The sequence below is a fragment of the Mchenga conophoros genome, linkage group LG7 (assembly GCF_057382185.1).
Source record: "Mchenga conophoros isolate Kocher_MC1m ecotype Shallow Benthic linkage group LG7, M_conophoros_male_GT1.1, whole genome shotgun sequence".
In the NCBI taxonomy this organism is placed as follows: domain Eukaryota; kingdom Metazoa; phylum Chordata; class Actinopteri; order Cichliformes; family Cichlidae; genus Mchenga; species Mchenga conophoros.
This window is the reverse complement of record NC_140532.1, coordinates 42,329,482-42,347,671: the sequence shown is the minus strand read 5'-3', so window position 1 is coordinate 42,347,671 and position 18,190 is coordinate 42,329,482.

Here is an 18,190-nt window from a genome sequence, read left to right as displayed (position 1 = left end):
CTTTCCGCTCCCCCGTATGGATGACTGTGTTGATAGGGTGGGCTCAGCCAGATTTGTCACCAAGCTAGATCTTTTGAAAGGTTATTGGCAGGTGCCCCTGTCGCAACGGGCGGCGGAGATTTCAGCTTTCGTGACACCAGACCATTTCCTGCAATACACGGTGATGCCGTTTGGGTTGAGAAATGCTCCCGCCACGTTTCAAAGGCTGATGAACATGGTGCTACTGGGTGTTCAGGAATGCGAGGTCTACTTAGATGATATTGTGGTTTACTCGCTGACCTGGCTAGAGCACATGGAGACGCTACGGGAGGTTTTTGTCCGATTGAAGGGTGCCTGTTTGACAGTCAATTTGGCCAAATGCGAGTTTGGCAAAGCTGTGGTTACCTACCTAGGGAAGCAGGTGGGACAGGGGCAGGTACGCCCTCTCATGGCCAAAGTCCAGGCCGTCTTGGATTTCCCTGTACCAACTACGCGGCGTCAGCTTTGCCGTTTTTTGGGAATGTGTGGCTACTATCGAGGGTTCTGCAAAAATTTCGCCACCGTGGTTATTCCTCTGACAGCCCTGACAAGTCCGTCGTGCCTGTTTTTGTGGAACTCTGATTGTCAGGATGCCTTTGACTCAGCCAAAGCTCTGTTGTGCAGTGCCCCAGTGTTAGGTGCCCCTGACTTCACTCGGGTGTTTAAGTTAGAGGTGGATGCCAGTGCGCATGGTGCGGGTGCTGTACTCCTGCAGGAGGATGACCAGGGTATTGATCACCCCGTGTGTTACTTCTCAAGAAAATTCAATAAACATCAGGTGAATTATAGTACCATCGAGAAGGAAGCTTTAGCGTTACTCTTAGCCCTCCAACATTTTGAGGTGTATGTCAGTTCCAGCCCCGCTCCAACCGCTGTGTATACGGACCACAACCCCTTGGTTTTCCTCTCTCGCATGAGGAATAACAATCAGCGTCTCATGCGTTGGTCTTTGCTGCTGCAGGACTTTAATATTGACATCCATCATCTTAGAGGGGCTGATAATGTTGTGGCCGATGCCCTATCCCGGGTGGAGACCTAGGTCTAGCATCTCTCTAATGAGATGCTTGATTTTAGGTGGGGGGGTGTTATGACCCAGGGTCATTATTTGTGGTACGGGGTTGTTATTGTTTGTATTTGTATTCAGCGATGCTTGTTTCCAGGTGGAGGCCGCCCATTGGTGGAGGAAGGAAAGAGGCCAGCTACAAAAGGGGTTGGACTGGGCCGGTGAGCAGACTTTTCCTGGTTCCCCGTGAGCTGTGTGGTTGGGGACCGTCGTGGCGTGTGACTGCAATATTAATGTTGAAAAAGGGTTGTACCTGGGCTTGGTAGCTGTAGGGGTGGGAAGCCGTTTTCTTTTATTCCCCTCTTTTTTCCTGTTTCGGGTAGGGAGACAGGTTAGAGAATTGTATTTTGTTTTGGAATCGTGGGAGGTAAGTTAGCCCTGTTTTTCTTTCTAGTGTGTTTTGTTTGTTGTTTTGGCATCGCCCACCCTGAAGCTCGCTACCTGTTCAGTGAATAAATTAACCAAACTCGTCATTCTGCCGTGGTGTGTTTTTTTGTTTGTGTTATTATGTATCGGGTTTATTTTTTTGTTGTGTTGCACCCCGGCTTCGGGCCGGTGTGTAACAGCTACGCTTACACACTGAGCATGCACAATCTGCACGTTCAGTTCTATGAACCCATGTGATTATGTATATCATTAGCATAAAACGTCACTAGCTGCTATAGTTTGAATTAGAAACATGCTATCTTTTTTAAAATAAAACGAGAAAAACAGTACTACTTGGTAAGCCTGCTGCCATTCTCAGTCAACAATAAATAAAGTTTGGATCGTTTGACTAGCCACCACTTGTCACTTTCCATCTGCATATATGGATCATGTCTCATCCACCACTGGGAATGTATAGCTGTGTTACTGAATTGAAACCTTCAATTGGGTCCTCTGGGTGCCATTGCAGCCATCAGAGCATGTAGCTACAGAAAAAAGAAGGATATATGACAGCTCCAGCCAGGGCTGGACTGGGACAAAAAAATCGGCCCGGGCATTTTGACTAGAGACCGGCCCACCAAAAATGTGACGTCATTCAGGGGTAAAACCGCAAAGGATTCTGGGAACTTGTGGCAAGAGGTACTAGCGCATGCAGGCTTTCAATTGAATTTAGTTACACAGCGATAAAAAGAAACACAAAAAATGGCAAGAAGCTGTTGTATTATTAACTGCAATAGCCGGTATTGTACCAAAAAGTGATTGTCTGCCAAAAACTGATTTCCGGTATTTGCCAAAAACTGATTGCTCGTATTTAAATTGCTATAAGTAACTTGTTGGGCTATAATATGTGAAACATATGTCAAATGCATCCCTCATGGATGACATAAAGTCATCTCTCCATCTCCATCTCTCTCTCCTGCTCTTTTATTTTTCTCTCTTGCGCCATCTCTCTCTGCTGCTCTTCTGTCTCCTCTGTCACAGACTTCTCCACTTTTGATGATAAATCAGCCTGGTGCAACATGTAAGGATTAGCACAATTTGTTTTTATTTTATTTTCAGTTGCTACAAACGGGACAGACATGACTGGGGGATAGGACAGGGAGAAAGAATGAAAGAAAGAGAGGGAGAGAAAGAAAACCAAAGGGGAGAAGAGACGGTGAGAAGGGGGGGAAGAAAGAAAAAAAACAAACAAACAAAAAAAAAAAAAAACACCTAGGTCACCTGTATGGAGAAAAAAAAACAGAAGAGAAAGCAAACAACAAAGAGCAACATAGTAAAAAAAAAATTGGCACCATCACAATAAACTAGCTAGCAGTAAATATCAGTAGATACTAAATAATAAACGATATTGTGCAGCACGCAAGATAGACAGCGCACAATGTGCTTTGAGGCAGCAGCCAAGAAAGCTGTAGTCCGCGTCTGTGAACACCCGCGTGTACACCTGTGTGCATACCTGTGTGGATCAGCATGCTTGCATTCCAAAGGTTTGTAACGATCTGCTAGGGAGCGTGGGGAGCCACAGCCCCGTCCTCCAGGGCATGAAGCAGGTATGGAGGAGATCAAAACTCCAGACATCCAGAGGCCCCCAGAACACAAGAGACCAAGGAAGACCAACAGAGGGGCAGCCGCGCCACTGTCCCAGTAAGAGCTGAGGAGAGTCCCAGATGAGGGCTCACTCAGCAGCTGCGGAGCAGAAGTCAGGGGGAGTTGCAGTGACGCGCCCGTAAGCTCCGCCGGCAGCCAGTTGTGCCTGAGTGACCGAGCCCCAGGCCGAGAGGCCGGGGGCACCCCACCTCCAAAGTGGCCCGAGCGAGCCCCAGGCTCCAGGCCCCGATAAGCGGCCGCCAAGGAGTGAGCCGGTGTGTACCCGGAGGCCCACCCCCAGACACAAAGAACCACCAACGCACCGATGTCTGAGGGAGTCCGCCACTGGCAGGGGAAGTGGTGGTGGGTGGAGATAGGCCTCCAAACCTTGGAGGGCCTGAGATGTCCCCAGAGAGGTGGCGTCTGACACCCAACCTGACATATAGACACAGACATACAGGCACACACAGATACAAACATCCATTCCCACCCTCATGCTCTCATATGCACTTACTCCACACTCAACCAACGTGGAGACAGACATAAAGAGACGCTGTACACACGATCACACTCCCCAAGCGTACTCTACGAACCGGGTCTAGGTACCCTTGCCCCTGGAGGGGGGAACTGCACCCAGACCCAGGTGGTGTTACCCTTTTCCCTGCGGTGGGGAGAGGCAGACCGCCCCGACTCCGCAGCAGCAGGGAGGCCCCACACTCCAGACCGCAGTCGGACGGCCAACTCCTCCTAGCCCCTAGTCATAACTTCTTACCTGAAGTTCAGTTCCTCTGTCACTATGACCGGCGGCCGCCTCGGGTCTCTCTTCCTCTTGCCTCCCCTTTCCCTTATCCACCTGCTGGCCTCCACCACTTGCTGATGTTGCTAAATCTGTGGAAGCTATGCCATAGCTACCGCCAAACCATTCAGTTATTTTTACACATTTGGCAGCGTCTGCCTGAAGGGCTTGTTTCTTTTTGGCCCTAATTTTTTCTGCACCTCCTTTCCTTTTTTTGTTCTCCATTTTCTTTTGTTCGTCTATAAGATTGCTAAACAAGGGGGAGGGTGCATCCGACCTCCTCGGCTGTAATTGGCCCAGCCCAGAGTCGATCATGACCAATTGGCCAATCCAACACCTTTCATTATTTATACCCTTCCAAAAAAAAGAAAAAAAATTGATCGGCCCATAAAAACAAAAAATCGCCAGCGGCCCACCGGGCAAATGCCCGGTATGGCCAGTCCAGCTATGGCTCAAGCTGATGCTTTGGAGCTGATAAATTTTAAGATGTGAAAAAGAATGACAACATTTCTTTACCCGAGTCGTTTCTGACACATTCATGACAGAAACACAATAAACAATAAGTTTTTAGTATATCAGTAAAATTCATTTATTTCTTTAAGCTCATTTAAAAACAAAGGGAGATGGCTCAAAGTGCAAGTGGTCAAGGTCTCGGGTATAATGGTTAATTTATTATTTACAAAACTCGTCGTAATTGATATGTTGGAAATTTCATTTTGGATTACGTATTTGTTGTTTTGTTCAGGACACCACTTACATAAAAGTTATTTAGAGGAGCTAAATCAAAGAACGTAATAAGTTTAATCCATAAACCACATTTAGCTTGTTTCTTTTGAATGAGGCTTCAAGTATTTAGTATTAGTCAGTGAAAAAATTGTTGTATTAATTAATTTTAATATCGGCGCGAATGCTGATGGGCTACAATAAACTACAATGAGGAAGGATGGGAATAGGGAGGCCACCTCCCTGTGCTCAACCACAAATTTCCCTTCCTGCACAAATGTCCCCTTGAGCACCTTTACCCCAGCCCACAAGTTACAGAAAAGGTCTCAAGTCTAAAAATACCACATGTGGGTGCAAAGCATGCCAGGGGCTCTTGTGTGCAATTTTGGACATAAACTGACAAAATTTATACCATTTTAGGGATAGGCATTACAAGGGAGGGGGGGGGGGGGAGTAATTTCTGGCAAAAAGAATAAAAAAATAGCCCATAGACACTGTCTGAAAGGATGGACATGAGTAATAAATTTCACCAAGAAATGACTGAAGTCCTTGCGGCTGCCCTCATGGTTGACTTGAGAGACCAGTGAGCTTAAAAATAACTTGTTTACAGTCAGTTAGAAGGTCTTCAGGTGATTCTTGTTTTGCACCGAGTCTGGCAATACTGACAGGTCATTAAAATAAAAAGGTCACAAATCATCATCCCATCTTCTTATAGGCACTTATATTTTGGCTTGGATAAATTGAGGCTTCAGGTGAATCATATTTATTAAATAAAAGAATAACATAATTTGACAACAAAACAAGTAGCTGAGCGCAACTGAGAATCTTTTGTTATTCTAATTAAATTTTATTTATGCTTTTCTGACACTTTACCAGCAATATTTTAATATACAAATAGGAGTAGCTGGGGATTAATCAGTAACCTTAAGGTCACAGTATTACCTTATTAATTATGCAATATCTCAGAGTCACTCGTTGATAATTAGTACAAATCCTCAAGGTTATGAAAGTAGGACATATATACAGGCGTATACAGTAGTATTCTGAGCTTTCCATACATGATTGCAGGATGGTGAAAGCCCAACAGGTAATCATTACACATATTCATTCAGGTAATTTTGAATATGTGAGACTAATTTTATGAGTTGTTTAAAAATGAAAATGTGAATTTGTAGGATTGAACATTATTGATTTGTGCTTTCCCATCTTCAGAGATTCATGATCAAGACCTTTGTTTTTGCTGAGTACCAAACTGTTAACTTAAATGAATGCATATAACATAGCATGTAACATGAATGGGGGAAAACTAATAAAATAATAATAAATACTTTGACCAGTAAACAAATTTATTGGACAATTTATTGAATCCATCTATGTGAAAAGAATCAAAATTTAAATTACAATTTTAAAATAAAATAACTTTAACTATTCAATTTAATAAAGTGTGGACCATGAGCTATCATTCAGCAGGATTTACAGAAATTTTGCATTTGCTATTTAGGAATTAGTTCCCCATTTTCAGAGGCTGAAAATTAATTGGACAGCTGCTTGACAAGCAGTTTTATAGTTAAGTGAGGCCTGCACCCTTGTTATTTCAAGACTAATCAAAAACCAAAAAACAGAAATAATAACTACGGTATTTAAAGATTTGAATTCGTATTTTATATCTTTTCGGTGAAATTTCACATATGAGGCCCAGAGAAATATCAATGCACGTGTAAAAGGCCACCATTACACTGAAAAAACAAAATAAACCCATCAGAGAAATGCCAGATATTTAGGATAAACCTGATGCTTTCTTAAAAAGAAGAAATGCACTGGCCAGCTCAGCAACATCAAAAAGCTTAAAAGATCACAGAGGACAACTAAGGTGCATCATGACAAAATAGGAAAACAACTTCAAATCTAGCCAAGTCAAGAACACTCTCAATGAGGTCGGTGTAGCATAGACAAGGTCTACAATCAAGAAATGCCTCCAGGAATGGAAATACAGCTTGTTTACAACAAGATGCAAACCACTGGTTGCATTAAAGATCAACAAGGTCAGATCTTTCTGTAAAAAGATCTTTGGACAGATGAAACCAAGATTTACTTGTGCTACAATTCTGCAAAGAGAAAAGTGTATATCACATTATCCGTCTAACATGACTTTCCACAATAATTACCTAATACAACAAAACACACCTTTCAGCTTTTCATGTATTTTGAAACTTTTTTTTTCCCAAGACCTGGAATATAAATGTGCCTGTCACTAAAGCGCTTTGGGTCAGCTTCTGTTGTTTAAATGTGCAATGGGCTATAAATAAAACAGACATAACTTTCAGCACAAAAAGGTTTTTGATCCAATACCATCATTGGTGTCAATAGTATCAATATTTAGATCGATCACCACCTCTACTGCTCAGTTTAGATCAAATGGTGCAGAACTGTTCAGACAGCCCTTCACAGTGCAAATGGATATAGACCCAAAGCATACTGCAAAAGCAACCCAAGAGTTTCTCAAGGCAAAAAAAAGGATATTAGATACAAAACCTAAGAAAAAGAGACCCCAAATTAAGCAGAAATTGAAGTAAAGACCTAGCAGAGCGTCTCAGAGAAGAAACGTAGTATTTGGTGATGTTCGTAGGTTCTAGACTTCAGGCAGTAATTAACCTTAAAGGATTTTAATTTTAAAGTATCATAACATAAAACTGTGCTAGTCCATTTTGAGTCACTGATAATGAGACTGTTTATAAAAATGGACGTAATTCATGAACAGTTAATATTAAATTGTTGTACAAAACCCTTAAATTGAAGCTGAAAGTTTGCACTTAAATCACATATTGATTCCTTGACTTGATTACACTGTGGTGGTGTGCACATCCAAACGCTTTGTTCCACAAAGACACAATTTTCCCCTTATTTTCTTTTTGGCATATGATCTCTTAAGTATATTTTTCTATGTTGTCATATAACAGTGACTTTAAATATCATAACATTATATTGTTAGAGAACATTTAATATGGGGGACTTCTCGACCCATTAAGCTACTAACAGAGGCCGTGCAGTTTTCTAATCATCTGATTAACAGGGTTCAGAAAATAGGTTGAAGTAAAATCGGAGTCAAATAAACAACCTAATCACATTGAGTTTACCTGCCTGAAAAATTCAGGGGCTGAAAATCTTTGAAATCTTGTGGAAAGAACAAAATAAGATAACAATGGTAAGTGAAAATCACCAATCCTTTAATATCCTGTCTCATTTGCAAAAAGAAATACACTTGGTTTATACATTTGGCTTTTGTTCCTTTCAAATATCCTTTCAGCTGTCGAAGTGTCTATGACATCGCACGTGTAATTATATTTTATATGCAGCTGTTGTGACACTCATACTCCAATTCATAATATACTGAACAGAAACTGGAAGGTTACTGGATGTAAGTGAAGATAATGTACTTTTTCTTCTGTGGCAAGGCAACCCTCTCAGGCCCAAATTAAGTTTTTTGTTGCTAATGCACAACCAAGCCCTGCAGTGGTACTGTCATGGTCCCTGTGCCCCGCTGGTCAATCCTCTATTGGGCAATATGTTTGTGGTTTGTTTGCTCTCTCGCCCTCTCTCTCTCACTCTCTCTCTCTCTCGCCACGGCGATGCTCACTGCGGGCTCCCGCTGCTGGCCCACACACCTGCTCATCACCACACCGGCCGCTGATCCCAGCTGATTACTGCACTACTTAGATGGCGAGTCTGCACTAGTCTTCGCTGGATCGTTGAGCTATCAGTGTCAGTTAGACTTGTGTTTCGGCTAACCTTCACCTTGAGAATTTCTTATTATTATCCTGCTAACCCGACGTTTTGTGTGTAGATCGTTTTTGGAACCCGATGCAGAGAGGAGTGATTGAAGGGGGAACGTTTTGTACAGAAAGTGTGGAACACCCTTCTCCCAACCCTGTTTCCCACGGACCCTGGCGACCCGGACCCGTTTCCCCTGCACGTTGTATATAGCCACTTGGTGTATGTGTTCACTGTAAATAAACGCACTGTCCTTCGCTTAAAGGAAAACCCTGGCCTGCGCCTGAGTCTCTTTCGGAACCCCTAACAGGTACTTCTGAGTAAAAAAAACTCATAAAATATGTATGTGAGGTAATCAGGTTGTTAGTTCTTAACTGTTGCAAATCTGCAACGTCTGCCTGGAGAGGGTTAAAAGCACTGGGCACTTTATAGTTTAATAGTTTAATGGAACACCTTAGATTCTACTAAGAAATAATGGATGGATACAAATTGGTCTGGAAATTTTAAGTGGCATTAAAAACAACAGCTTTTTAGGCTGGATACACAGCTCATTTGTCTCTAGTGCTTAAAAAAAATATTTTTTGAGACATACTGGTGCATATCATCAGTTTATCAGAGTGTAATTCTAATGTTATCTTCCACAACCTTTGTATAATTACATCAAGTACCAATCTGTTTGTTTGGGTTGTGTTTGTTTCTCAATATGCTGCTCTACTGTTGCTTTTGCTGGCAGCAGCAAAGAGTCTTATAAAAATACATCACACAGCTTTCTTTGAGACACAATATGTGTTTTTGAGAGGTGAACTTTCTGAGCTCGCATCTGTTCTGGGACATAAACAGTGATAGATCCAACCCCAAGAATAATGGCAGATGGTCAAAAATGCGTGCGCGCGCACACACACACACACACACACACACACACACACACACACACACACACGCTTTTCTTGTAGTCCTTTTACAATTTTGCTGAATGGAATAATAACTAGTATTCCAAAAATGTTTGAATCTGTCATGAACTAGCTGTGTGGAGGCAGATGAGGACCCAAACGCAAAACTCACAGAGACAGAAACTGAACTCAAAATCACTGCTTTATTGCAGGCTTCACAAAGAAACAGAACTAAACTGGGAATGCTAACAGAAGACCAAGGGAACACAAAAAGACACACAGGTTCAGGGGGGAGACATTGACGACGCGACACTGAACTGAGGGAGAAATGCACATAAATTCACAGAGGGTTAACGAGGGAAGTGGGAGTACATGGGGAACACAGCTGACACAGATAATCGTAACGAGACAGGGCAGGAGTGAACACAACATGACGCATACTGACGAGAGACTGTCAAAGTAAAACAGGAAGTACACAGAGGTTCAGACAGGAGGAGAGAGAGCACAGACATAACGGGCTGGGGAAAACATTAAATGAAACACGAGGGGAAACGAGGCCTCAGAGAGGGGCACACAAAGGGTAATCAAATAAGGAACATCTTTAACAGAACCTAGGAACCACGGCATGAGGAACAAAATACAAAAATACAAGAAAACTAAGAATGCTGGTCCAACATGGCCCAGGACCATGACAGAATCAGGCCCATTTTGGGTAACAAAGCAAAAGGTGATGGAATCTAGCAACTCATACTAATCATATTTTAAATTACTCGCATGAAAAAATCTGTTTCTTTTTATTTATTTGTAAGCTCCTCTTACATTTATCAGTGTAAGTGCTAATATTGCAAGAGGAACACTATCAGCACTGTTAATATTAGACAAAAAATAAGGTTTTAAATGACGACTTTATTTATTTAAGAGGAAAAAAATATTTGCAGAATTGTTTTAATTCACCTGCATTGGAGTGTTTTTGAGCAGGAAGCCCCAGTTAAGGTCAGACTTTGACTGAAAACTTCAAAAACTTACTTTTTCGCATAAGATCAGGTAGTTTTCTCTTGTGAGCAAGCACTTAGCGACAACGGGAAGGAAAAACTGCCTTTTAACAGGAAGATATCTCAGGCAGGGAGGGCTTGAAGGGACAGAGACAGGACAAAAATAACTATTAAATGCAGAGCTGTCATAAATTAAACCCTCTTTCTTTAACTAGGATGTATTTAAACAATTTTACAACCAGATGAGGATCAGAATAATTTTTATGACATGAAAAACATAAAGCTGTAGAATTCAAAGGTGACTTTCTTTTCTAAAATGACTATGTCTTAAAACACCTTATAGCGGTGCAGGATAACATAGATCACTATGAAACACTTAGGGGTAAGCCTGCCCATTAACTTACATGTTTTTCAACACAACAACTGTTCTGTTTACTGATGCTGGCATCAGTAATGGCACCGTAGGCTATGGCCAACACAAATGTAAGTGGGCAGTTGGCAGTGCTGCAATCTCATTTCACAGAAAGCACAAGATTTCTTTTTGCTCAAGGAAAAAATATCTTTAAACTTTTTGAGCAAAGGAATTCAGTTGGCTCCACATTTTAGTGTTATTATATTTTATCATTTACAACTTGTGATTTCGAGCCTTTAAGTAAATAGTCCATGAGATACAGAATGCCTTTTGTTTTATAAAATACACAAATTCTACACTTGAAATCACAAGATGGTTTTGCTGATCAAACTTTACTGTTCATTAAGCTTTCCTTCTACAGATATTGGGGAAAACGATATGGATAAAAATAATTTTAAGCATATAAAATTTATATTTATATATATAGACGTTATATTTGGTATATCCAGACCATCCGTCGGCTTACTTCGGATACATTGCTTAAAAAATTTCTCTTCAACGACGTAATCCGATTAAAAAAAAAAACGATCTCTTTACCCGTCGGCTTCCCGTGGCTGTCATGCGACCAGCTATTGCAGTTAATAACACAACAGCTTCTTGCCATTTTTTGGGTTTCTTTTTATTGCTGTGTAACTGAGTTCAATTGAACGCCTGCGTGCGCTAGTACCCCTTGCCACAAGTTCCCAGAATCCTTTGCGGTTTTACCCCTGAATGACGTCACATTTTCAATCTTTATCCTGGTGGGCTCTAGTCAAAATGCCCGGGCCGATTTTTTGTCCCAGTCCAGCCCTGGTCGAGAGCTACTACAGCCGGGAGGAACACCACTTTCCCGGCACATCGTGCCTCGACCTCCCGGTCGGCTTCGAGCTGGCGGCCTCTGAAGAATGCGGCTAAAACTTTTGCGAGATCCCGAGTTTGTTTTGCGAGATCTCGCAAAAGTCTGTCGTATTTTTTTTCTCTCCCATGTCCCCTGTGGGGCTCCGTATTTTTTAGTATTTTGGTTTGGCATTTCCCCCTCCTTGAATCGCTACCTTATCGTGGTGGAGGGGTTTGTGTGTCACAGGGATCCCAGGGGCTATGTTGTCTGGGGGCTTTTGCCCCCTGGTAGGGTCTCCCATGGCAAATTGGCCCTGGGTGAGGGACCAGACAAAGAGCGATTCATAAGACCCTTATGAAAAGGACATCGAGGGAACAGTTTACCCTGCCCGGGATAGGGTTACCGGGGCCCCGCCCTGGAGCCAGGCCCGGGGAGGGTGCCCGAGGGCGAGCGTCTGGTGGCCGGGCCTTAGTCCATGGGGCCCGGCCGGGCACAGTCCGAAGAGGAGACATGGGCCCATCCTCCCGCAGGCCCACCACCCGCAGGAGGCGCCATAGGGGTCGGGTGCATTGTGTGCCGGGTGGCGGCCAGGAGCGGAGGCCCTGGTGGACTGACCCCCGCCTGCCAAGACTGGCAATAGGGACATGGAAAGTCACCTCCCTGGTGGGGAAGGAGCCTGAGTTAGTGCGTGAGGTTGAGAGGTACCGGCTAGATATAGTCGGGCTCACCTCTACGCATGGCTTGGGCTCTGGAACCAGTCTCCTGGAGAGGGGCTGGACTCTGTCTCAGTCTGGAGTTGCCCCTGGTGAGAGGCGGCGGGCTGCGGTGGGTATCCTAATATCCCCTCGGCTTGCTGCCGGTACGTTGGGGTTTTTCCCGGTGGACGAGAGGGTTTGTTCCCTGCGCCTTAGGGTCGGGGAACGGGTCCTGACTGTCATCTGCGCTTATGCGCCGAGTGGCAGTTCAGAGTACCCAGCCTTCTTAGAGTCCCTGGGGGGGGGGGTGCTGGAGGGTGCTCCACCTGGAGACTCTGTTGTCCTGCTGGGAGACTTCAATGCTCACGCGGGTAACGACAGCGAGACCTGGAGGGGCGTGATTGGGAGGAACGGCCTCCCTGATCTGAACCCGAGCGGTGCTCTGTTATTGGACTTCTGTGCTAATCACAGTTTGGCCATAACGAACACCCTGTTCGAACATAAGAGTGTCCATAAGTGCACGTGGCACCAGGATGCTCTAGGCCGTAGGTCGATGATCAATTTTGTAATCGTATCAGCAGACCTGCGACCATATGTTCTGGACACTCGGGTAAAGAGAGGGGCTGAGCTGTCAACTGATCACCACCTGGTGGTGAGTTGGATCAGGTGGCGGGGGAAGACGCTGGACAGACCTGGTGCACCTAAACGCGTAGTGAGGGTGTGCTGGGAACGTCTAGCAGAGGCCCCAGTCCGCGAGATCTTCAACGCACACCTCCGGCAGAGCTTCAACAGCATTCCGAGGGAGACTGGGGACATTGAGTCCGAATGGACCATGTTCAGCGTCTCCATTGCCGAAGCTGCTGCATTGAGCTGCGGCCGCAAGGTGGTTGGTGCCTGCCGTGGTGGTAATCCCCGAACCAAATGGTGGACACCAGAGGTGAAGGGAGCCACCAGGCTGAAGAAGGAGTCCTATCGGGCTTGGTTAGCCTGTGGGACTCCGGAGGCAGCCGACAGGTATCGACAGGCCAAGCGGAATGCGGCTCGGGCAGTGGCTGAAGCAAAAACTCGGGTGTGGGAGGAGTTCGGAGAGGCCATGGAAAAAGACTTTCGGGCTGCCTCGAAGAGATTCTGGCAAACCGTCAGACGTCTCAGGAGGGGAAAGCGGTGCTCTACCTGCACTGTGTATAGTGCTGGCGGAGCGCTGCTGACGTCGACTGAGAAAATTGTCGGGCGGTGGAAGGAATACTTCGAGGACCTCCTTAATCCCACTGACACGTCTTCCGAGGAGGAAGCAGAGTCTGGGGATGAGGGGAATGACCCGCCAATTTCCGGGGGCGAGGTCACTGAGGCAGTTAAACAACTCCTTGGTGGCAGAGCCCCTGGTGTTGATGAGGTCCGCCCCGAGTTCCTGAAGGCTCTGGACGTTGTAGGGCTGTCCTGGTTGACACGCCTCTGCAATGTTGCGTGGAGATCAGGGGCAGTACCTGTGGACTGGCAGACCGGGGTGGTGGTCCCCATCTTCAAGAAAGGGGACCGGAGGGTGTGTTCCAACTACAGGGGGATCACACTCCTCAGCCTCCCTGGGAAAGTCTATGCCAGGGTGCTGGAAAGGAGAGTTCGTCCGTTAGTCGAACCTCGGATACAGGAGGAACAATGCGGTTTTCGTCCTGGTCGCGGAACACTGGACCAGCTCTTTATCCTCTCCAGGATACTTGAGGGTGCATGGGAGTTTGCCCAACCAGTCTACATGTGTTTTGTGGACTTGGAGAAGGCATTCGACCGTGTCCCTCGGGGTGTCCTGTGGGAGGTGTTGCGGGAATATGGGGTGTCTGGCCCATTGCTACGGGCCATTCGATCCCTATACAACCGTTGCAAGAGCTTGGTTTGCATTGCCGGCAATAAGTCGGACTCGTTCCCGGTGGGTGATGGGCTCCGCCAGGGCTGCCCTTTGTCTCCGGTTCTGTTCATAATTTTTATGGACAGGATTTCTAGGCGCAGCCAAGTGGCGGAGGGCTTTCGCTTTGGTGGCCTCAGAATCTCATCTCTGATTTTTGCAGATGATGTGGTTCTGTTGGCTTCATCGGGTGAGGGCCTCCAGCTCGCACTGGAACGGTTCGCAGCCGAGTGTGAAGCAGCGGGAATGAGGATCAGCACCTCCAAATCTGAGGCCATGGTTCTCAGCCGGAAAAGGGTGGAGTGCCCACTCCGGGTCGGGGATGAGTTCCTGCCCCAAGTGGAGGAGTTCAAGTATCTCGGGGTCTTGTTCGCGAGTGATGGGAGAAGGGAGCCGGAGATCGACAGACGGATTGGGGCTGCAGCTGCAGTAATGCGGACGCTGCACCGGTCCGTCGTGGTGAAGAGGGAGCTGAGTGTAAAAGCGAAGCTCTCAATTTACCGGTCGATCTACGTCCCTACCCTCACCTATGGCCACGAGCTGTGGGTAGTGACCGAAAGAACGAGATCGCGGATACAAGCGGCAGAAATGAGCTTCCTCCGAAGGGTGGCTGGCCTCTCCCTTAGAGATAGGGTGAGAAGTTCGGCCATCCGGGAGGGGCTCAGAGTAGAGCAGCTGCTGCTCCACATCGAAAGGAGCCAGCTGAGGTGGTTCGGGCATCTGACAAGGATGCCCCCTGGGCGCCTCCTGGGTGAGGTGTTCCAGGCATGTCCCACCGGGAGGAGGCCCCGGGGCAGACCCAGGACACGCTGGAGAGATTATATCTCTCGGCTTGCCTGGGAACGCCTTGGTATTCCCCCGGATAAGCTGGAGGAGGTGGCTGGGGAGAGGGAGGTCTGGGCCTCTTTGCTTAGGCTGCTGCCCCCGCGACCCGGCCCCGGACAAAGCGGATGAAAATGGATGGATGGATGGATGGGTTTGGCATTTCTTTTTTTTTTTGGTTATGTGAAATAAAATATTCAGTTGGTTTACCATTTTAAATCTTTTAGGACAGCTGAATACAAAGCTGTTGCGTTTTTTTCTTTGTAATATACACAATGATGCATGTAATCTGAATCTATTAAGAATACACAGTACAAAAGTGTCTCTCCAATTTCAAATTCTCCTCTCCATTTTTCTTTTTTACAAATCCAGCACTCACTTGGATTTCACATAATGACAAATGTGACTATACTGATTACAACTGTAAAGGGATCATGTGGCTCACAGCAGTAACTGCACATTAGTGCCTCTGACAGGGTACCTCAAAGAATGAAGTTATAATCACTGAGAGCTGACTGATCAACTTTATGATGCCTGAATTACGGCATCTAAGAGAAGGCAAGATGCTGGTTGTGTAAACTCAAGAAAGAAATAGTCCATAGTGATCTTGAATGTCATTTGAAGGTACAGGAGGTGGTTACACACATAACTGTCTTCGTGTATATCAAATGTGATGTGCATGTGTAGGTTTTTGTTGACAGTTAAACAGCTCACCAATCAGCCCCCAGCAGCTGAACTGCTTCAATTAATCACTGCAGAGTATGAGATGAAAGTCTTAGAGCACCTCCCATTGATACATAAAATTTGCTTGGAGCATAAGTAATTGATTTTTTGCATAACTCTTTCTTATGTATGGTCATGTGAAAGCTGAGTTCATCTTCACTCTTCATAAGAGGTCTTTTAAGTGCACACAGAGAAACTAATCATCATAGTAGTACCTTTTATATTGTTAATGCTTCTGCACAGCAGTGATAGAATGCAAAGCGAAATATAAATTCATCATGTCTTCAGAGAACAGAGCCCAACAAAGAATGCAAACCTGGAGACTTAGCTTCCATCATGTTACCTTTTTGTCAACCATTGACTTATATGCATTGCAGAAGCCCCAAGAAGTGGCATGCCTTAATGTATTTTGTGCTTTCATTAATTTTCAGATGCACTGTTGACGTCGCCCCATTTAAATGATGAATATTCTGCTTTTCAAGAAGATTTCATGTCAAAAAAGAACCAAAAAGTAAAAAGTGTATGAGTGCAGAAAAACACTCCTCATCACTTTACATTCTCATTGTTAAATCATAAGTTGAATTACCTTACTTGACCTGAGGTGAACACGCCTGCCTGTACTATGAACAAAGCCCAATATCTTACTTTAGTAAGTTATTTTCACCATGTAGTGGCTACAATGGGTAGCTCTGACTTAGCAGCAGGGTCAATTTTGACAGCAAATTTCCATTTAGTTTTAGTCATAATTTAGGCATCTAAATGATTTTCATTTTCTTAGACTAAATGTCATTACAGTAGACTAAATCTAAAGTTGACTCAATTAACTAACATATTAAATTTGAACGTTTGTCATGTTCTAACCGGTGAGAGCAAGCATCTTATTTTCCTTGTCCATATGTGACATACGTGTGATATGAAGTTTGTCCATATATCTTCTCCGTATTTTCCTCCCAGGAACAGATATTTTCTTGCCTTTTCATGAGAAAGACAAAGTATGGGAGTTAATAAAGCTTGCTTTTGGTTCTGTAGCTATCTAGCTTCATGTTTTTGGTTATGGTAGAAAAACCTTTGACATTTTTTTTTCCTTTCTAACTTTTGTTGTTTAAATGTGTAATACCCAGAAATTCAGTGGTATTGAATGCTCTGATGAAGCAGGCAGAAGTAATGCCAGCCTAATTTAGTTATTACATTCAAAAATTTGCTGGCACAGACATTTGGATTGTCTTTGTGTATTTAATGCATTGTAAAATTGTTTATGTGTTGAAAAAGAAATCATCCACCGTAACCGTACATTTTTTTTCTTTTTTCATATTATTTATTTATATATTAATTAAAGTTTAAGGGCTCCTCAACAGGGAATAGAAGTCAGAGATGAACGGAAACCACCGCCAATAATTATTGAACACTAGTTAGTTTTTGGAAAGACGCTGTTTCAGTTAGTGAATTTAAAGCCTCGTTTTTAAGCTATGAGCAGGGCAAGTATTCCCATGACAAGGAAGAAAGGCCATTCTTGCTCTTTTAATTCTTGCTCACTGGGGGCCTCATTACTCAGTGGTTGTAGTGAGAAAACACCAAGCTAAACAAGAAATGTCTTCTGCTTCAGCAACTTCTGCAACGTCTTTTTCAGACAGTTTGGCCACTCATAAGCCTGTTTAAATGATCTCCTGTTTTTGTGGCTTGGGTAATTGATGCATGTCTCATTACTGGCAAATTTTAGAGTACTTGCTGAGCCTGTTTTAGGGAACTAGTGAAAGATCTCTCATCTTTAATTAACCTATACAAATCAGATGCAGTGGGTGTCATGTACTGTAGCAGTGAAAGGGAGAGAATGTCTATGTCAGTGCTGTGAACAGGTGAATGCCATCAGATTGGTAGGAATAAGGATTAAAGATGTATTTTAGGAATACCCCTCTCCAATATATACAGTAGGTGCCCCCATTGCTTGTAGGTTGTTTTAATCCCCCTGGTTTCCTTAAGTGTTAAATTGTTCTGTTTTTGTCTGTGTATTGTTTAGTTACTTCCAGTTTTATTTTGTTAGCCACCTGTAATGCATATTTTGCATTTAGTCTTTCTTCCCCTTTGTTTCTGTTCACCTGTTCTTCACTTGTGTGTGCATGTTCACCTTCTCTCATTACATTGTGTATTTTTTCAACACTGCACTTCTTTTATTCTCAATCAGATTGTCTGTGTATGCTCCCTGCCTGAATTTATTTAGCTGTTTCACTATTTGGGTTATTTTTTATGAATTTTGTTGCTTGGTTTGGACTATCCACTGAATTCCTTTTCAGTTAATTCAGCTTGTCTCCATTTGGGCCCTCATCTTGCATATGTCAAAGCAAGAGATGGATACGGCTGTAAAGTTTCTTAAAGCTGAAATTCTGTTTTAAACCTTGAGTGGAGAATTTAGGTAATAGTGTTTGGTCTTTTGAAACTGGACAGGAGAGATGAGAAGAGCTGACAGAGAAACCAGGAACTGTCTTGGCTCGCTTAATTGAGCAGTAAGGCTCAGACATTGATAGTTGTCACTGACACAATATTCACACCCTGCTGTGTTGTGTTTTACTTTA